Raw genomic sequence first — 22,023 nt, 5'->3', positions numbered from 1 at the left:
TGGAGTAGATTTTGAAGGCAATAGGTAAGGGCACCCAACTCATGAGTGTGAAAGAATTCTTAGATTTACATATATCATTCTCATTAAAGGACTGGTTTGTTCAGCGCAATAAAGGATGTTGGAAGCCCAGTTGCATGTAAACACTCTACACCTGAGCAACAACCTAGGTTCTCAAAATGAAGATGGAATGACATCCTAGTTCCTTCCTCCTTTTGAAATCCCCTCTATCAAGTTTTATACAACTTTTAAACACGGCTGACTCTAGACTGTCTGGCACCCTAGGCAAGGCTAACTTCTGGCACCACCACTGCACTAATAACATCAGCAAGTCATGTGGGGGGGGGGGGCACCCGGGGGGGCACCCAATTCAGTGCACCCAGAAGGCCGGAGCCCTAAGCAATCACCTAGTTTGCCTAGTGGCAGGGCCGTCCCTGCTGTTAATACAATGGTTTAGAGATGCCATTAGTTTTACAACAAAGGTTTGTACTCAGAAGAACCTGAACAGCAGTAAGAACAGTTCCATGGCAATGGTGAGCTAACAAAGTTATTAGGATAAAATACAGTCTTCTGGCCCTCTGCAGACAGTGATGAAGCCTAGACTGTTCATATTGCTAACAATTATATTTCTTTCTTTTCACTACCACTGTGGTATTGTGGGTAGATTGTTGGGCTAGGTCTAGGATCTGGGACTTTACTGGATGACCTTGGGCAGGTCATGTTCTCTCTGCCCAGCGTACTTCATAGGGCTGTTGTTGTGAGGACACAATGGAGGACTAAATGTTGTAAGGTGCTTTGAATGCCCATTGCAGAGAAAGCACTTGGCAAAGGAAAGGTGGGGAATTGATTGCAAATTTATGTTTGCCTTTTACTCAGTGAGTAGTTGAAGAGCTATTCAATAGGTACGTATGGAAAAGTTATGTCAGAATTAGTTAGGCATTAAAAGCAGTCCCATGAAGAAGGAATTCAGTGCAATTACCCGACCGCATCCCCAGAAAAGACTACAGAGTAGAAGACGTTGACTTCTCTAATATCTGTTATGTCCATGAAAGTCAGAAATTCATTGTAGAATTATTAAACGCTCCACTTGAAAGCTACCAATTTTCCCCTTTGCTGCTTATCAAACAGCAAAGGCTGCCCCGGTTGAATTTCTGTCTGTCATGTAACCAGTTAGGCACAAATGGTTATGGGTGTAGAGAGAGCTGAGTGCCGCAGCCATGTCTTCTACAGAGTCCACCAGCACCTTTCCAAAGGAGACACAAAGAAGCGAAGTTTACCCGGGAGAGAGGCGGGGAGCAAAGGGCTGCCTCGTGGTGGCGGCGGCTCTTGCACCGCCTCCTTCCAAGCCCCTGAGCACTCAAGGGGGCAGCCGCCGCTCCTCGAAGGCGTGGCTCGGAATGTATTGCTGCTGCCGCAACCTCTGCGACTAGGAGGACAAGCAGGAGTTCTGGTGTTTGAGCTGCGTGCCGTATGGCGGCCAGCCTCCAAGCAAGACAAGACAAACTTCGCTCCGCCTGTTTGTCTTGCTACGAGTGGCCGCACGCGGGGCGCTGCCTGCGGGAAGCAGCCAGGCGGGGCTGGGCTACTTTGGGGTCGTTACCATTTCGCCCGGGACGCTGCGAGGAGTCCTCAGGGTGGAGAAAGACGTTTCCTTCTCTCCAGGAGTCCAGACGGTAGGGAACCAGACCCCCGCCCTCTCCCCTACTTTCCTTTCTCGTTCCCTCGCTGAGCATTTCTGTTTCTTTCTTATGCCAGGAGTTTGGTGGGGTGGCTTAGAAGGCTGGCGTGGGGGGTCTCGCAGTGCAGTTTTTGCATCGGGTAGGAAGCTGCACCTCCTCACGGATTGGGAGCACGTAGATCCGCTGAAGTCAACAAGTTTACCTCTGTGCAGAGATGAGTCGGGAGTCTCTTCATCTTGCAAACTCAGCCTTTATCTTTTTCCCTTCATATATGGTCTGACTCGCAACGATAATTTCAGCAGGGGGCCTTGGATTGAATAAACAGACCTTGTCCTAAGAGTTTTATGTAGGAGGATAAAGCCTTCGTTCTGAAACTTGATGCTGTATCGTCGGTCAGCTGCAGCATAACCGTAAATCTCGCATGCGGTGAGGATCCGGATTTCTGGTGCTGTGATTTGTGGTCTGGTGCGGTCACGCACCGGTTGTGCCACCCACGCTTTCGAGTTCGACCCTTGGGTAGCCTGCGGGGTAAATGTAGGTGGCTGTTTCTACATCTTGGAAAGGTGTGTAAACCCCACTACAAGGCGATGCTGCGCTGTTCAAGTGCAAGTTGTAGTGTTAAGAGGACCACACAGGAATAGGCTTTCCTAAGCGGTTACACGTTTGGTGCTGCTGCCTGAAGATCATGTGACACAATTAGGTACCCCAGCCTTTCGCATGCAGTTAATAGCAAAGAGAAGACGCCCTCTTCCCGGTGCATGGGTGACATGGAGTTTGCAATTTTCAGATACCATCTTGTGTATGTAGCTTTAATCTCATTCCTCTGGCCACACATCCCAGAGCAGCCGCGCTTACTTGAGCCCTTATGGTCCTGCAGTGCTTTTAAAATGGGTTGAATTGTGGAAATTGCCTTTACTTAGATGTATGAGTGCGTTTCTTTAGTGCCCCTCAGAGAAAGGCAATCTAACTTCGTGTGTCTGGATAATTTCACTGCAGCCCTTTCATCACAAAGCATCTAAGAGGATGCTAAAAATAAGCATGTGAGCTGTAATGAAAATGTTTCTGAACTTCTGCTGCTTGGAAGGCTGGGCCAGTCAAATAGTTTCGCAGAGTAATTGGTTTACATTAACTCATAAGTATTTTGCTGTTGCTGCGTTTAATGGCTCCCTTGTTTAGTGAACATGCTGAGATTGGGGGTGGGGCCACAGACTGCCTGATAGTCCCAAGGTTTTTTTCTTAGGGAAGACTAGAGACAGACAATAGCTTTTCCAGAGTTAAATACAGCTTGATAGAAGAGCTGCTCATTACATGTACACATACATCACCTTCACCTCCAGTGAAGAAGTTTTTTATGGCTTTGTACTATTTTAAAACCTGTCTGACTAGAAGCAGCAGTGAGACAAAGGCAATTTGTACATAATGGATAGTAATGCCCTTCACAAACTATTTTTAATTGTCTCAAAGTCTGTTTCCTGCCATAGAATCCACTGGTGAATTTTGGGGTGTGGGACAGACTCAGCATGCGGAGACCACTAAGGCTAGAGAAGTCAATTTATTTTCCATAAATCAAAGTGCTTGGGTTAACTAGTATGGGAGATCTGTATTGTTCCCACAACACCCAAGTAAATGTAGTTTTGGAAAGACTGTATAGCTAGATTAGCACTGAAAGAACAATAATTGCCTTTATTCCCCTCCCTCCTCCTCCTTGAGTGACTGTGTGGCTGGAAACCCAAGTGCTAGCTAAATGTTTTTGATGACAAAGAGTGCTAAGGAAAAGGGGAGACTAGATTCCATTGGGCTCCCTGATTAAATTTGGTTCTTTTTACACATGTGAAGTTTTTCCTTTCAGTGGAGGCTGAAGGGGAAAATGGAGAGGTCTGTGCTGAGCCCTGTGCAGCTGGCGCTCTGACTGAGCCGAGGGTCCTGTAACCCCAGGCCCTTGCTCCCTGGTGACACTTGGAATGGTGAAGGCATCTGAGTGCTGCCCTAATAAGACGCTTATTTGCAAATAAGATGTGGCTACCACCTCCAATCTCTCCTCTCCTGTGGATGGTCTCTCCCTTCCCCCAGCTGCTCTGACTGGTGACCTACTTATTAAAACATGAAGCACCTGCTTCTCTTAAGCCTCTTCTTGAACTTAGGTTTCTGTTTCTTCTATAGTTTGATACTTTTTACATAAATATGATTCTTCAGTATTTGTGGTTTCTTAAGAAAAAACCCTGAGATACTTGACTGTCCGAACCATTAACGTTATGAGGAGGTTTTTTTACAGTCCTAATACAGATATATACATGAGCAACGTGCCTTAAATTTATACATATAATCTCTTATCTACAGGGTTTTTAAAAAACAATTTAGCAATAGACTAAAGAAGCCAGGCAGGTTTGTAAGGAGTGTTTTAACTGTAGCAGCAGTAATGCTGTGAAAACAGTATGTTTTAATTAGCTATAATTTGGTCCTCAGGATGTGTGTCTGGGACTTGCAGGGGTATTGAAAGGATTTGTGCATGAGGATCTGATAGAGTGATGAGTCTCTGCAGGAACGTCATGCATGCTGGATTTCATGTTTGCCTGGAACTCTGCTTGAAGCTGAATGAGTTCATTAGTTCTTGTGATGATCTTTGCTTACTTGACTTTCTGTTTGAGGTGGCACAGAAACATGACTATTCTTCTAAACCAATGGCTGAACTGCAAGTGCAAATAAATAACAGGGCAAAGCTTGTACTTTAGATTGTCTGATAAACCTTTTTCATAAGGATGTCACTTATGGCACAACACAACAAGTGTCTAGATTTCTATTATTCCTGTTGTATAGAACATAATAGATGTAAAAGAGTCACAAGGTTTGGAAGCTGAACATGAAAATACTAGCTGTATTGTGTTATCTTCTCCCCAATTTCTCTTAAACTGAATCTGAGTGTTGTGAAGCATATATATTTAGTTTACACAAAGTATTTTCAGGGTTTTTTTTAAAAACCAATCTTAATGTGGATGTTTGGGTGTTTTAAAAGTCACTTGACTGTACATTCCTAAACAGAATTAATCCCATGCAATTTGGTCTGTGTGTCTTACACCCTCCAAATTGTTTGAAGAAAAACTCAAAAAGTTGGAATCAGTCACTGGAACTAGTTGCTGACTCCCTCTTATGATAATCTGCACTTAGCAGTCTGCTTGGTATTCCAAACATATGCCAACCCCCCCCCTCCCCCGAGGCTGCAATTAATTAAAGTTTACAGGGACCCTGCCCATGGTGATTCTAGTATAATATAAATACGTTAATGTAAATACATTAAAATGTTAAAAACTTTCATCTTCTGTTATTGCTTCACGATATGTTTACTAGTGAGCAGTATTTTTTGCTGTTTACTATTAAATAATGCTGATGTTAGCATCTTGTCTAGACCGTCTCTGTCGTTTAGTCTACTGGCTTAGAACTTGTTTTAGCTTACCCAGGTATTCAAGTTCTGCAAAAGGGACATGGATGTAGGTATCACACAAATGCCACTTCTCAATTCAGATACCATGAACAAATTTCTAGTTTTCATGATAGGCACAAACCTGGTTAAATGTAAGGTTTGTGTGCTTTCTTCCTGTGCATGGCATAACAAAATTCAAGATGAAGGTTGCCATCTAATTCCGGTGATTCATAGTGTTTGAGTATGAGCATCTGAACAAATTGGGGTTAGTTTCCTTCCCGTAAATTGTGTTCTTATATCTGCTCATATTTTATAGCTCCCTTCCCCTAGTTCCTGAAAACTTTCACATTGTGCAACCATAGAAATGGATACCCTCTTAAGGAAGTGGCTTGCACGTTTGCAAGAATAATTAGCTGCTAGCTACTTACCCCAGGGATGTTGAACTCATTTGTTATGAGGGCCGGATCTGACATAAATGAGACCTTGTTGGGACGGGCTGTGTTGGGACAGGTCATGCGTGTACCTATTTAAGATTAGGTAGCAGAGAGATATATGTTTTTTCCTACTGAACTTTTCCTACTAAGTTATGAAAGATCTATTTTAGCACCTTAATGTTAATTTTAATGTAACTCGTAAATTGATTTATGATGATTTCATTGCTATGTATGATTTTATTGTATTGCACTTACATGTTGTGAGCCGCCATGAGCCTGCTTGTGCGGGGAGGGCGGGATATAAATAAAAGGTATTATTATTATTATAAACTTTGAAAAAGACAAAAACATGATAAAAATTTTTCTGAAAAAACTTAAAACATGCTTAAAACATTAGCACATGTTGGTCTCAAAGGTGCTTCCTTTGAATTTCTCCCATGGGATCCAGGGAACTGGGCAAAGGAAACTCTGGCTATTCCCCAGGGGATCAGGTGGGGGAGGAGCCTCAACCAGTGGAGAAAATAGAGGTTTTGCTCTGTAGCTTCTGTGCGATTGAGCAAGCCTTGCAAAGCAAGCTGCGATGCAGAAGGGCACAAGAGAGGGGAGAAGGAAGCAGACAAAAGCCAGTTGCTTGGAGGCCTGATAGCAACCCTCTGGGGGCCTGATTCGGCCCCCGGGCCACATGTTTGACACTCATGACTTACCCCTGACTTACCCACTATAAACATGTTTATATTCTTACATCTAGATTTAAAATGTGTTTGTTCTAAGTCTTCACTAAATTATTGCATTATTTGCAGTATTATTGCAATGGACATCCATGCAGCTCGAACCATCTTCTTATACACCTCATGATTTTTATGCATTCATTAGTTATTTTCTCATGTTTGGTTTTCTTTTTATATATATTACAAATCTGTCTAATTGAAGCTGTTAGGGAATTAAGCATTGGCATGGCAGTCAACAGGCTGCTTAATTCAGTAGCCCTGAACAATCAGCATATGCCGCCAGTATTGTCGTGTCATAGAGCCATCTCTGTGTGTAGGACTTGCAAGTGAGAAGATGGGCCCTTGGAGGTTATGTTCTGATGGATGGGACAAGAGGCATTGCTGGTAAGGATCATAAAAGAAGAACAATGTATCAAATTACAGTTGCCCATTTTAGTGCATTCAAGGATGGAGATTAAAAGGTGAGACAAACAGAAGGCCACTTCTTCCTTAAATATTTAGGCCACAAACAGAAGGCCACTTCTTCCTTAAATATAACAATATTTAGGAGCTGTAGCTCAATGGAGGAGCCTCTGTTTTGCATATGGAGGGTTCTAGATTAAATCCCTGGCATTTCCAGTTAATAGTTAAAGGCAGTAGGTGATGTCTAAGGTCTGAGACCCTGGACAAATCACTACCAGTCTAAGTAGATAATACTGACCATGATGGACTGACAGTCTGATTCCATATAAGGCAGCTTTATATGTAACATGTGTGTAATAATTCCCAGTACAAGCTTTTGTGATACACTTCTTCAGATTCAATGGAAGATAGGCAGAGCCATATTTTTACCATGTTTTTTGTAAGGCAAGCTAACATAGAACCATTAGCATATAGTTTGTGGATTTCTTAGAAAGTTGCAAGGTTCAGTGAAGGCATATGAAACTAGAGAAACATCCCTAGTGTTGTCAGACGCTTATGAGATCAGTATGTGTAGCCAAAGAGGCCTGATCTCTTCCTGTTTTTCTGCCCTTTCTCTCTGCTGTGTTTCTAACCAGCCTCAGCAACTCCAATGAACCTTGTTTCCTTTCTGATATAGCCAGTTTCCTATCATACTACACTTACGTGGAGGCCACGCAAAATGTTCCTGTGTAGTATCATATTGGATAAAGTGCAGAGATAAGGAGCAGTGTAAAGTTTGTGATCATTTGTCCCATGCACCATCATACTTGTGTAGTGTGTTTTCCTGTTGGCAGTGTGCTCTGGAGTGGAAGCTTTCTACATAACTGCATGTTGCATGGAGTGTGCTCCTGCAAATATTACTCACCGTTGACGTGGATGACTACATGGTTGCGTGGTTGACTGCCATGTTGGCACAGCAATATTGAATGAACTCGTCCCCTTGTTGCTGCTTTCTCTCTTATCCTTTGCTTCTAAAGTAGGTAGGTGCCTTACTTTTTGAGAGCCTTTCTCCTCACCGGTTGACTCCTTGTGCATCCAGATGAATTAAAGTTCTTTGAGTCTTGAACTGTTTGGTAAGGTCCCCATAAGACAATCTGAGAATTCACTATCACTGTAATACTTATTACCATTCAGATTTCTGCACCAAGGCATTATATATTGTATTTTTAAAAAAGAAAGAATCAAATGACAATACATCAGGAAGTTAGACCTGTTTAGTCTCTTGTGGAAATATAAGTTAGTCTGCATTCTTTGCTGCTAGCATGAGCAATAACAATTTCACTTGCATGCAATGTCTGCCCAAAAGGAAATTCCTACTTTACAGAGAGAAGGAGAGTGGCCAAGGAAAGGAACATATTCTTCTAATTAATTGAGTCAGATTGCATCATTAGGCACCACAGATGAATGTGCCTCTCTTTAAAACCAAACCCTTGAACTCTAGAGATTGGGGTGCAGTCTGGCTCCATTAAAACCAGTGGGGAGGGGACTTTGGTGGTGGAAAGTGAATTGATCTCTTATCTATTGAAATTATTGCATTCATAGTTTAAATGAGTGAAACAGATTATTATATATGAGGTTATATGTTCTGATAAGTCATTTATTAGACCCTTACGGACTTTGATCTTTTGTCACTTCAGTTGAAAACACTTACCTTCATGGACCATGCTGAAGAGCTTTTTTACAGTGACCTGTCATCTGTTTTCAATAAGTAGATGAAGGGCTCTGTGGATCAGCTCTTCTTTTCAGTGTTTTTGCCACTGCACTGCGCAACTTAGCTTTGGTAGTTTTTATTAGTTTTATTGTTAAGTAGCAATGCAATTTCTAATCTCGGCCTAGTTGAACTAGTATTATAGTTATGCTATTCAGAACTATTCCATGCTTTACCAAGCAGTCGGTGGGGGGGCAGTATTTTCCTTTGTTAAACATACAAAGTGTGGATGTCCTTAAATACCCCTATAAGTATTTCAGAGATGGGCTGAAATTCTCTGGTCTGAAGAATATATACATGTTCTTTGTATTTTAGCCTGCTGAAGATAATGCTGATATACATGCAGCCATCAAAACATGGAGGTGCTTCCCTTTCTCTTGTCAAGTCACAGCCAACTTATGGTGACCCCATAGGGTTTTCAAGGCAAGAGATGTTCAGAGGTGGTTTGCTGTTGCCTGCCTCAGACTTCCTACCTTGGTGGTCTTCCATGCAAATACGGACCATGGCTAACCCCACATAGCCTCTGAGATCTGATAAGATCAGGCTAACCTGAGCTATTCAGATCAGATGGACTTTTACCTGGTTAATTCAGGCTGAAATACTTCTTCTATCACGTGGCACTGTGAAACTGAATACAGAAGTTTTGGACTAACTCCAGTGTGTTATGGCATTTGAATGGGGTGCCTTAACAAACTGAGGCTTGTCATGGTTTTATGGTTGACATGGAAGAAATATCCTATCCCTTTAGTAGAGGCTTAATTGAATGTTATTTACCAAATAATGTGATTCACCTCCATGTCTTAAAAAGTTTCAGCTAAGCCTCTATTAAGGGGTCATAGCAGTATTCTCCATATGTTAACAGTCCTCTATGGTTTTATCATAGTTAAAAATCCCACTTGCTGAGAACAAGACCAACCTCAATTTTAGCAGCTCTCATCCAGATTGCAATGATTTGGAGGTAGTTGAAGACACCCAAGGGAAGGAAAGAACTGAGAAAGATACTACTAGATAGCAGCAACTGAGTAACATCTTGCTAAGTTTTCTCTCCTCTGTGTACACCAGTAAATAGAAGTCATGGGTGTGCCCAGAGATATGAGTCCTATGGCACATGCTGAAGGGCAAGGATCCTTGTCCTTTGGCTCTTAGCCTGAGGGTTGGAGCCTAGAGCTGGGTGGAATATTAGCTAGTGGAACAAGAAGACTTAACAGTCAGAGGCCTCGCATGCCTTTGTTGTTTGTTCTTTTGGGTTTTTTCTCTCTCTTTTTTATCCACTTGGGTCTTTGTTGGGGAGAAAAACGGGCAATGAATGCACCAAATAAATGAATATATTTAGCAGACCATGCCAGATGGAGGAGGAGGGAAGTATGGACACATGACCAGTAGGTCTATGCCCATCACAAACAAACTCCACTTTATTTGAGTCTGAGTGAAGCTGCAGTTCTGTGCTGGGACTTCTAGTTAGAAGTCTGATATTAGTTCCCTCATGATATATAAGAGGTTGCATTGAGTATTTGATTGGAATAATATTTTGTGAGTAGCGGTGTTCTTCAGTAACTGAACTTTCTTCTTTACAAGTTCTAATTATGTTTTTTGAAAGATGTGCACATATAAGTCTTGCAACATCAGATCTCTGTATCCTTAATGGTGTGAACATTTCCAGGGATATTTATTCACTTCATTAATTCAAGGTGGCATACATAATTCTCCTCCTCCCTATTTTATCTTCACAACCCTGTGAGGTAGGTTAGTCTGTGACTGGCCCAATGTTACTCAGCAGATTTCCATGGCAGAGTGGGGATTTTAGAATCAGTCTTCTAAATCCTAGTCTTACACTCTAACCAACACACTACATTGGTACTATGATGATATGGACACAGATAGTATATGTGGCCAATAATAGTGGCTTATTGACTTGAAAAGATGGAAGTAAAATGATGGATTCTTGTGGCTGAAGAAATTCATCTAATGCTTCTTTAAACATCAAAATGCTGCATGATTGTTTTAATTATTGCAGACTATTGACTATGTAGTGACAATTTCCACTTCATGATTGAGAGGGGGAAAAGTCAGGTTTTTATGTAGAATCAATCCTTAATTATTAATATTTCAAGTCTATTCTGTGAATTTCATTCACCTTATTCTTTCAGCACTTTTCACAAAATGACAAAAATGAATTGGGCAAATATTTAACACTTGAAGATAACCTTTGAATTAGTTTTGCATTTGCTATGAATGACCCTTATGGTATGCTTTGCATTTCTCCAGTGTGTAAGATGCATGAGCTATCTCCGTATTTGGTGACTACACATCTCCCAGTAAAAGGACATGCTGTTTTCATCCTCCCTCCCTCCTCTCCTGTCTTTATATGTTACAATGGAACCATGAAAAATAGGTTCAGCAGAGTCTGTTACACATATTCTTTTCCTGCTTCAGTGTAACTGCCAAAGTCACACACACATACCCTGCCAAAAATTATTAATTAATCCCTTTACAATTGTCTAGGGATGTGTTGATAGTAGACATCAGCATATCAGAGAGATAATGGTGAGGGACTCCAGTAATCAGATAAAGTATTCTGGATTTGTGAGATATCTATGTGATGGTAGGCTTACCTAGAACAAATACATGAGCTACTACTATTACCAGCAATAGAATAATAAATTTGTGGACAGTACCAGGTGTTAAGAGTATAATTCTTTTGTTTTTGTAGGAAGGCACTCTTGATGAAATTGGGCTCAAAATTTGTACTGCATGAATGACTGTTGCTGTGTTTGTTGCTATGCATGAACAAAGAGTAGAAAATACTGAATTAAGATACCATTTAGAACAAAAAGCTTACCATTTAGAACAAAAACATAATTGTGTAATATTAAAAATACCTTATGGAGAACAATTTTGAAACCTTGAAAGATACAGAATCTGTATCTTCATACTATCTCTCTTTTAATTTTTTTTTTAACTTTATGGTTGTTTCACAGATACAGTAATATTGATTTACACAAACATTGTAACTTAGCAGAAATTTCAAGTATGTCACTTCAAAAATAAATCAAATAATTATATACAGGGTTATTGGGTATTTCTTTATACTATCTCCAACTTCTAAATAATTAACTTGCATTAATTCAAATAATGAACTTTGCTGAAAGTAACATCTTGTTTTTTAAAACTTTCCTGAAAAGTTCATTGAGCTGTTTTTATCAGAAACGTTGTCAGCACAGACATTTTCTAAATAAATAATCTTATTGAATATGCCCACTCTAGGTCTTGAATGCATTGTGAATATTAACCAAGTTGTACTGACAGATTATGATGACATAGCAGCTGCAGGAAGCCCCTCTGGAATAATGCAAGGTGGGTATAGTGCTCCCATAAAACCTTTACTTAGGCATTTGATGTAGAAAATAGTTTTTCCTTCCCATATAAGCAAGATACAAGATAGAAGAGGAGAAGCTGCGAAGACCCTTATCTCCAGGTGTTGATGTTTGCTATTGATGCCTTTCTTCTCTTTGTAATTTATCACAAGTCACTGAGATTTGCAATACAGTTTTTGCCAGCTTCTCTAGAGGCCCTGTGGCTCAGAGTGGTAAAGCAGCAGTGCTGCAGTACTGTGGTCTGAACATCTGCTCACGACCTGAGTTCAGTTCTGGCGGAAACTGGATTCAGGTAGCCTGCCCAAGGTTGACTCAGCCTTCCATCCTTCTGAGGTCAGTAAAATGAGTACCCAGCTTGCTGGGGGGAAAGTGTAAAAGACTGGGGAAGGCAAAAGTCTGCCGTGAAAACGTTGTGAAAGCAACGTCACCCCAGAGTCAGAAACGACTGTTGCTTGCACAGGGGACCTTTCCTTTTCCTTCTTCTGTCTTGTATCTTTGCTTATGTGAGAAGGAAAAACTATGTTCTACATCAAATGCTTGAGTAAAGGTTTTATGAGAGCACTATCCCATATGACCATTACAATTTCATAATACCAAGGCTTTGGCCTTAGTATTCCAGGGATCATGTTACTGGTTTCAGTGCAGTAGCGCTACAGAATGGAATGTTAAAACAGTTTTAGATTGCTACACTTTATTTAAGCTACCGTATATATTCTTGATTAAATTCTAAGTAAAATAGCTTACGATGCATGTCCGCATTCTGATCTCATTAGCAGTTAAATTCTTATCAATATGATTGAAAGAAAAGTTCTTACCACTAACTGTTTTTAAAACACAAATCTGTTCACCTGCAGTGACTTAAAAGTATAATTTTACACTTGTGTTTTCTGATGCTTCTTTATATACAGTATTTATTTTCATTAACATTTGCACAGTTTGCTTCTGCAAAAAGAACATTTTTGGATTGCTGACAACGGAGGCCATGTTTTCGGATACTATACTTCTTGTTAAATGATGGATACTTTCTGACTCGTGGCTAAGCAATGCAAGCAATGAGGAGTTCCATTCCAGAACTTGGCATTTTATTGACATATCTAGGGCATGAGGAGATATCAAGCTTGGATTTTACAATGGACTTGTCACTTGTAATGTACTTTGATAGCCTCTCCCTGGTAGACAGTCAGTCTTGATTTCCTGGTTATGGTTTGTACATTATTCTTAGTAACTCATATATCATGGGTGGTGACTTGAAAGACTTTCCTTCAGACAACCAGTAGGAAGTCTCTGAAGCCAATGACATACATTTCAGTTAAATCAGAGCAGCAGACAACTACTGACACAACTACATCCTTTTGCACATTTGTCTGTTCTGTGTTTATGTGGCTTCAGAGTTAGGCTTTATAGTGTTCACAAATGAGACTCCAGTCTTTCTGTCATTTCTAATCCTCTTGTTAATGTAACTTTGATGCAGGAAGAGCCTTATTATTCTAAGCAGGCTGACTGGAAGTAAAAAAACCATTTTATTAAATAAAGCGATGTGGACAAGTGTAGTAATTTAATTTGTCCGAAATAATTTGGTGTCCCGTCCCCCCCCCCCAAGAATTAAAAATGCTTTTGAAAGGGCTGAGGTAAGAAAGAAAGAAGACACAGGTAGCTTTGGGGGAGGGGGATCTATGGTTGTTGAGAGAAGCAGTTGTTGGATCTATAGTTTTGTGCTCTGCCTCCAGGCAATGTTGCTAGGGTTGCCAGTTCCTGGTTGAGAAATACCTGGAGATTTTTGGGGCAGAACCTGGAGAAGGAGGGGTTTGGGGGAGGTGATGGATCTCATCATGGTACAGTGCCATAGAGTCTACCCTCCAAAGCAGCCATTTTATCCAGGGAAACTGATCTCTGTAATCTGGAGATCAGTTGTAAAAGTGGGAGATTTCCAGGCCCCCCCTGGAGGTTGTAAACACTAAATACTGCACAAATTGTTAGTTTATGAGCACTTGGAAGATATTATATTAGGGGGGGCCTTCTTATGTTACATTGGGTGCAGCAACTCTTCTCTACTTAGATAATTTGAGGAGCCCCCAGGATATGTGGGAAGAGCCTCAGTAGCTCCTTGGTACACCAGCCTTGCCCCAGTTTCTATTTCTATTTCTCTTCCTTGATTCCTTTGTTTTCTGTACTTCCACAGCTAGTCAGCATCAACAGGGGTTTTTTTTGAGGCCGGGTTACAATGGATTCTTCCATGTTTTTCAGGAAGGAGGTACACTATAATGAAGTGTATGTGAAATGCAGCCAGTTGTTGAACAATGGTACTTTTCTTTGATATTTTACTATGAAGAATAATGAATATATTTTTAGGTATTTTTAGGCACCACTTGGACTTTGCCAATTTTACTTTAGTTGTACCCACTACTCTTAAAATTTTGATCACTGTTCCACTCAGGAATTCCAGTTTTACTAGCGCACATGGAGTTTCTGTTTCTTAAGATTCTGCCCATGTGTAAGAACCTTTACAAATAGAAATTTGAAAGCTAAATAATGAATAAAATATAAGGGTTTTCATAAAGAAAATAAAACTATGCTTAGTATGTTGTTTTAATAAACCATATATTTTCAAAAATAATATAAATCACAATTGTAGCAGTGGTTTTGGAGGCCTGAATGGATGGATGGAATACCAAAATTTTCACCATTATTAACAATGGTCAACATTCATTGCCTTCATAGAAAGCTATTTGGATTTGGCAGTCTGTAATTTGGCATTAAAATGTCAATAAAGGCCAGTTGCTCTAGGGGTTATATTAAATATTGTTCAGAAGTAATGAATGGTTATATTTTCTCAATTTTCTTAAAATATATGTATCCCAAACTGTTCCAATTCTATCCATGTTTGCATCCTTTCCACTGCACTCACCTTTCTGTGATCTGTTATTTTATGGCAGGGAATTAGCGGAGAAAAAGATAATAAATAGTTCTTACGTTATGTGCATGAGTTATAGGTCTGTAGTATACCAGACTCTATGCCTACATGTGTTCATAGTCAGCATATAATATATAGCTATGCTTTTATAATGAGAAATATTAATTGGTTATAGGATATATTTCTGAAGCACTGTATTCAGTATGGTTAGTGTATGAGTATTTTGTCCTTCATTCAGCCTCTACAGTCTTATTTTGAATAATCAGCTACACTCTGCATATGCATGAAAATTTGATGTTTCTAACAAAACCTCCAAAAAAGCTATCTTTTATTTGGGAGGTTTAAGATATGGTCTGTACATGTTCAGAGTGTCCCCTGACATTGAACTCTTGCTGTGGTTGTCTTTTCCGTTCTGCTTCTGCAACATTTACAACACCTTTGGTCCAAGCCATATGGCAAGCAATATTCCCTCTAAGCTTTAGAGTCATGTGAGCAAAAATTCTATTTGGTAAGCTACTGGTATTAAAGTTGTGAGCTACTTCATAAATTAGTTTGCTCTGGGGCGTTTTTTCTGAGTTAAGACAAAAATGTGTGAGCCAGAGGCTAAAAAAGTGTAACTTAGCTCACACTAACTCAGCTTAGAGGGAACACTGAGATCTTGCCAGTCACAAAGTGCTGGTTTTGTTACAGTGGAGATACCTGTAACTACTGCTTGGGCGTTTTCGCACTGACCTACAAGTGGTGCGACCACCCTCCTCACGCCGGCGGATCTGCAGGGATTTCGCACCAGAAGCGCCGGCGCACCCAAAAGAGCCGGCGACTTCCGTCGCGAAACCAGCTCAAACGGAAACTGCCAAGAAGCAGGAAAACGTTTGAGCTGGTTTCGCGACGGAAGTCGCCGGCTCTTTTGGGTGCGCCGGCGCTTCTGGTGCGAAATCCCTGCAGATCCGCCGGCGTGAGGAGGGTGGTCGCACCACTTGAAGGTCAGTGCGAAAACGCCCCTTGAGAAATAGCAGCACATTTATATGTTCAGGTTATGATGGTAAAAAGTGCTGTCAGGTTGCAGCTGGCTTATGGTGATCCCTTAGGGGTTTCTAGGCAAATGATGTTCAGAGGTTGTTTTGACATTCTGTGCCTCTGTGATGCAACTGTAGGCTTCCTTGGTGATCCAAATACTAACCAGGGCTGATCCTACTTAGCTTCCAAGATATGACAAGATCAAGCTAGCCTGGGTTTTGCAGGTCATGGAGTTCATGTTATATGTCTTTCTTTATAATTCTTTCCTAAATTTTCTCAATTTCTAAAGGAGTTATTAAACATTAGCTACAAATGCATAGCTAAATTAGGTCTTTTCTTTTGTTTCAGCTGGTAGGTTACTATTGTTTCTCCTGGGCATAAGCATGACGCCTCATGATTGGGAGGGTCTTCATTTGTTATTTGGTTTAAGCAGGTGGAAGTAACTGGAAAAATGGCCCAACAGAAAGGGTTAAAAGACTCTCTACCCTTTTAAATCATAGCTCCAACTGCTGCATTTGGTAAAAGGGGGGTGGGAGGTATCATGCACCTAGATGTCATGTGTCCTTTTTTCTTTTTCATTTTTTACAATTTCCCAAACTGAAGCCAAGAGCCAGTTCGTTGTTGACTCAATATTTTAGCCAAAGCCAGATTTGTAAACTCTGCATCTGGATAATTAAGCATTCACGAGCAATGACAGCAAATGAAATGTTAAATCAGTTGATTGATTAAATGTTCTGGATGATAACAGAGAGATCAGATGTAAAAGAACAAATTTCATATGTTTTGAAGAGAGGATATAAAGAAGGAATGTGAGTCTGTATAAAAGCAATTGTGTTTTACATAGCTGAGCAATGTTCATGTATCATGTGATACTGTTTTATTAGTGTGAAATAAAATCCTGGTGTTATAGTCATCTGATTGACATGTTTTTATGGCACTTTTGTCTTTGCTGGACAAGGAGCTGTTTGCATGATGCTGGTGCCTGCAATGCACAAGCTTGGCATTAGAGTTTAGCAAACTTATTATCCTTTTCAACTCTTTGCCAAGAAAATAATCTATATTATGTTAATTATTCTGTGGTATTAGTGTTGTAGATAATTTCTGACATATTTCAGATTGTCAGCATATGGATTACTGTCTAGGTAGGTCCTCTAGGTCAGTGTTCCGCAAAGTGTATGCCGCGGCACACTGGTGTACCGTGGTTATTAGTTGGTGTGCCGCGGAAAAATGTCAAGTTTTGTCAGAAAGTTATGGTCTCTATTGTGCCTGCTAGGCTCGTCACCTCTTTTGGCTGCTCCTCCGCCTGTCGGTAGGGCACTGCGTCTCTGGGCCCCCCCCCTTTCCAGGGGCGCCCCACTGGAGGACCGCCCGGTTGCTAGCCGCTTTCCCCCCCGCTTCCCACTTGTTCTTTGTGCGTTGCCTTCGGCATGGATGCTCCTCAGCGGAGTCCACAGCTGTTGGGCCTGCTCCTCCTTGGCTGCCCCCCCGCCAGAAGTCCCAAAGGTAGATCGCTGTCTCCATGATGCGGAAGGTGGGGGGAGGGGTCTATTCGCCGCTCCCCCGATGTGGGGGCCGCTAGTTGTTCTGGTTTGAATAGGGTTGACTCCTGTGCCCCGTTGGGGCTGTGGATCATCATGTGGGGTACTCTTGATTGGAGTTTGCTCTTGATTGGAGTTTGTTTGGTGTGGGTGCCACTCTCCCGGCGGGAGGTGCCGCCAAATGAGCCTTTTCGAGGCTTATGGTGGTGTGGCTCATTGGGAGCGAGGGGGGTCCCCGCTGTTGCGGGGGCTGGTAGATGGCTTTAAGCCGGTCTCTTAGGCGCCGGTCCCATGTCTGTACGTCTATAGGGACTGGCGCGGCAGCCCGCTGAAGCCATCCATCAGCCTCTGATGGCTATTGCTTGTGCTCCTCTGCTCCCTCCTTGGCTTCCATCCCTCCCCACCGGTCCTGCAGAGCAAGCAAGGAATGGCTACACATTAGGGGTTGGGCAGGGAAGAAGCTAAACTCGTTGCCCCCTCGCTGCCATTTCCCACCCCCCTCCCTTCCAAAGTGCACACAACGCCACTGCCAAGCCTGGAGCATGCATGCAAGAAGCTTCTTCCTCCAAACTGCAAAAGATCCCCCTGTCTCTCTCTCTCCCCCAGACGGTTGCCAAAGGGTGGCCAAACCATCTGGGAATCTTTCGGCCCCCGGCTCGATGGACCCAGAGAGGAGGGAGGGGAGGGATGAGGATACTGCGTGCGAAGTGTGAATGGTGCCGCCGAGCAATGCCAGCAGCACAAGCGGGGCTGCTTCTCTCCCCCCCCTCCTTTGCTTCGTCAGTAACACTATGGCGCCGTCGACCTGTTACCTTTTGAGCAATTGTTATTTTGCAAACCCTGCAGTCGCGGGGGGGGGGGGGAGAAAAGGAGGGGTTTGTAAAGGGGGGGAAGGAGGAATGCGTTTTGCAAATAGAGGGGGGGCAAAAGAGAGTAAGCCAGGGATGAAAAATAAATGGGGAACGTGTTGGAAGAGGGGGGGGGAGGTACCGTACGTAAAAAAGAAAAAACTGTGCCGAGGGAGCAGTTGAAGCTGAGCTGAATGGCAAGGTAGGAGGAGGGGGGCGTGGGCATGGGCATGGGCGGAGGCCTTGGCCAATTGGAGCCTGGCAGAGTGCGAGCGAGAAATGCCGTTGGGGTCTCTGTGGGCTTTTCCCCCTCTCCTCTCCCCTCCTCGGACGAGCCCAACATTCGGAGTGGCCCTGCCCCCTATTATTGTGACAGGGACCTTTGTGAACCACATTTCACAAAAAGTTATTTTTGGTGAGTTGCCTGAGCTTCCCTGTTTTGCTAAAACAGAAAATACTGGATAGTCTCCTAGCCTAGCAGAGTTTGGGGGATAAATGAACGGAGGCTTGTAAAGTGTGTTCTGAAACTAGACCTCTGTTTTCATTGATTTGGCAGGCAGAGACAATTGCCCCTCGCAGGCTGGTGTTAGGATCTAAAATCCCTCCTGGGTCACTGGGAAATGGCAATTGACCTAGGGTTGCCAATCCCCAGGTGGGGGCAGGGGATCCCTCGGTTTGGAGGCCCTCCCCCCGCTTCAGGGTTGTCAGAAAGCGGGGGGAGGGGAGGGAAATGTCTGCTGGGAACTCTATTATTCCCTATGGAGATTTATTCCCATAGAAAATCATGGAGAATTGATCCACAGGTATCTGGGGCTCTGGGGGGGGCTGTTCTTTTGGTTAGAGGCACCAAATTTTCAGTATAGCATCTAGTGCCTCTTCCCAAAATGCCCCCCAAGTTTCAAAAAGATTGGACCAGGGGGTCCCATTCTATGAGCCCTAAAAGAAGGTGCCCCTATCCTTCACGGGGCTAACAGGTAAAATTTCACTGCTGTCAGATGCTCAACAATCCCGTGAGGTATGCATGAACACATGAGAGCCTGTGTGTTGGACTGGATGGGCCATTGGCCTGATCCAACATGGCTTCTCTTATGTTCTTAAAATTCAGCTTCCTGCTCTATGAAACCTTTTAGCATGTCTGCTTTATGCAACCTTCTAGTCCCAAGTGACTTTCTAGTCCTTCAGATTACGGTAAAATCATTGCTTGTTGAAACTACAGAAATTTCCGAGTAAAACATTGAAGGGTCAAAGTGTAGAACAGTGACTAGTATATCTCCATGATTTAAAAAAGCAGAATATTAGACCCCTTCCTCATTAAAAAAAACCAAAACTTTATCACTCATTAAATCTTGATTTACCCCATACATATGATGTTCCATTTTGAGCATTAAATATATGATAAAACACCTGCCATATTAAACTTTAGTGTCAGTATTATCGTAATTATGATGTACAAAGTCAGGTCACTATTTGGTTCAGAATACAGTATTTTTTTTCCTGTTTTCCTCCTTTAAAAACTAGGTGCATCTTGTGGTCAGGTGCGTCTGATGGAGCAAAAAATACAGTAATTGATTACAAATAAATAGACCATAATACGTAATATAATGGATAAATTCGTTAAACGTACCGTAAGTTTGTCAAGTGAATCTAATGATTCCCAAAAAGACGCAGAGTCAACGAAGAAAAAACCTAAGCTTGTTAATCGAAAATATGATGAGAGCTATGTAAGTTATGGCTGTATGTATTGCGGAGACAAATCATGCCCAATCCCAAAATGTCTTGTTTGTGGAGAAACTTTGGGTAATAATTCGATGGTGTCCAGTAAACTTTTACGACATTTAACTACTAAACACCCATCGGTGGCTCAAAAAGACAAAGCCTTTTTTCAACGTTTGAAAGACCAGTCTAAGAAACAGGAAACTCTCATGAGTTTGTCTTTCAAAACATCAGACAAAGCGCAAAAAGCAAGCTACGTGATCGCTAATATGCTAGTTAAATCCAAGAAGCCTCATTCTCTCACTGAAACTTTAATTTTACCTGTCTGCAAAGAAGTTGTCAAGATTATGATTAGCCAAGAAGCCGCTAAGGAAATCGAAAAAATACCTGCATCAGCAGATACGATCTCAGGTTGCATTAATGATATTTCTTGCGACATTGAATCAACGTTAATTGAAAAATTAAGGCTTAGTGGAGTTTTTGCACTACAAGTCGACGAGTCTACTGATATCAGTGGTCACGCGCATCTCATCTCAAATGTGAGGTACACTGACGAATATGAAATAAAAGAGGACTTTTTATTTTGTCTGCCACTACCCGGTTCTACCACTGGAGAAGAAATATTCCAAGTAACAGACCAGTACTTCAGTGAGCATAATTTGGAACGGCACAACTGCATAAGCATTTGCACAGACGGAGCAGCAGCTATGACAGGAAAAATTAAGGGATTTGTAACCAGGGCTTCTGAAAAAAATCCTAATATTAAAAATTTACATTACTTTTTACACAGGGAAGCACTGATGACGAAATCTCTGCCTAAGGAATTGTTGTCTGTCTTACAAGAAGTTGTCAAAATTGTCAGTTACATAAAGTTGCGACCTCTGAACTCTCGTCTGTTTAATGCAGTGTGTCAGGAAATGGGAGCAGATCATCAGTCACTTCTATTTCATACAGAAGTACGATGGCTTTCTTGCGGAAACATTCACTGTTCCTTTGAACTCATCAAGGAGCCAGGATCGACTTATTTGTTCAAAAGGTACTGGTGTTGCTCTGGAGTAGAACAGAAATATTAAATGCAGTGGTCTTGTTCAGAGACCCCCATATACAACAGTGAACTGCATGCATTTCTGAGACCAAAGATTCCCACCCCCTACCAGGCAAAGGGAATTTTTACTTTCAAAAGCTGATGCCCTGAAAATCTTGTTGGTCTCTAAGGTGCTGCTGGAATCAAATCTTAGGACTGACTGAGGCTCTCTTGAGAAGTGTATCAACCCTGTAATGCAACTAAAGATTGTGTGAAATGATAGTGTTCTGTGCAGCACAGTTTGCAACATAGTAAAGTTACTTCTGAACTGATTTGTACTATGGCAGAGTTGTTCAAATAAATTTTAATTCAAGGCATCTTTTTCATGCAAATACATTTTTTGGTGTAGTATAGCTTAGGGGTCTCCAATCTTTTTTGAGGCTGTGGGCACATCTGGAATTCTGACACAGCATGGTGGGTACAGCAACAAAATGGCTGCCATAGGAGGTGGAGCCAGCCAAAAAACAATTGCCACAATTTAACTTAACACAATGCTGATCCTTGAACTGTGATGGCAGCTGCTGCCAGAGCAACATTTAAAGAAATCTATGCAGCCAATCTGAACTCTTTCTGGGCAAAAGCCTCATATGGCCCCACCCACTTTCTAAAAACATTTGACACACCAAAACAAGAAATGATGTTGGTGGACACCATGGTGGCACCTACGGGCACCACATTGGAGTCCCTATAGTTTGTCTCTGTTCTAAGCAGCTGCAATGAAGCTGCTGACAGGAAACAACGCAGATGATTAATATTTGAGTGCACAGTACTTCTAGTTACGCTCACCTTGTTGAAGAATTTGGTTTGTGTATTATGGTCATCTTGAACCTTCCATAGTTTTCATACAAGTTTCTGTATCCCCCTTGGGTAATTGAAGTCACTTGTGGTTTAAGATTGTACAATGTTAAAGGAAGTGGGATTGAGCAAATGGGTGGGATCTTCACCAAAGTTACTGGGTTTATTTTCTCCTCAGACAGATGTCTTGAGGCTAAATTTACAAATATTTATTAGGTTTTTGTTGTTTTTACTTACCAGAGGTTTAATGTGAGTAGTAATGCTGTGGTCTTTGTCAAAAACATGTGGAAACCAAACCTGACACAGTCATAATGCCCATTTTCTTTCTAGTCAAACATCCC

The 22,023-nt window shown here is 41.8% G+C and overlaps 1 protein-coding gene across 1 annotated transcript in view; it reads left to right on the top strand.

The window, feature by feature from the left end:
• The first annotated feature begins 1,555 nt into the window (after positions 1-1,555).
• The window catches only part of LOC132590507 (rho guanine nucleotide exchange factor TIAM2-like), a 314,104-nt gene continuing 293,636 nt past the window's right edge, over positions 1,556-22,023 (top strand). Inside the window, exon 1 of the mRNA XM_060263413.1 lies at positions 1,556-1,670. The gene's annotated coding sequence lies outside the window, so the exon portion shown is untranslated. The remainder of the gene's footprint in view (positions 1,671-22,023) is intronic.

Source organism: Heteronotia binoei, unplaced genomic scaffold (assembly GCF_032191835.1).
Source record: "Heteronotia binoei isolate CCM8104 ecotype False Entrance Well unplaced genomic scaffold, APGP_CSIRO_Hbin_v1 ptg000072l___fragment_3, whole genome shotgun sequence".
In the NCBI taxonomy this organism is placed as follows: Eukaryota; Metazoa; Chordata; class Lepidosauria; order Squamata; family Gekkonidae; genus Heteronotia; species Heteronotia binoei.
This window is presented reverse-complemented; position numbering and strand designations above follow the sequence as displayed.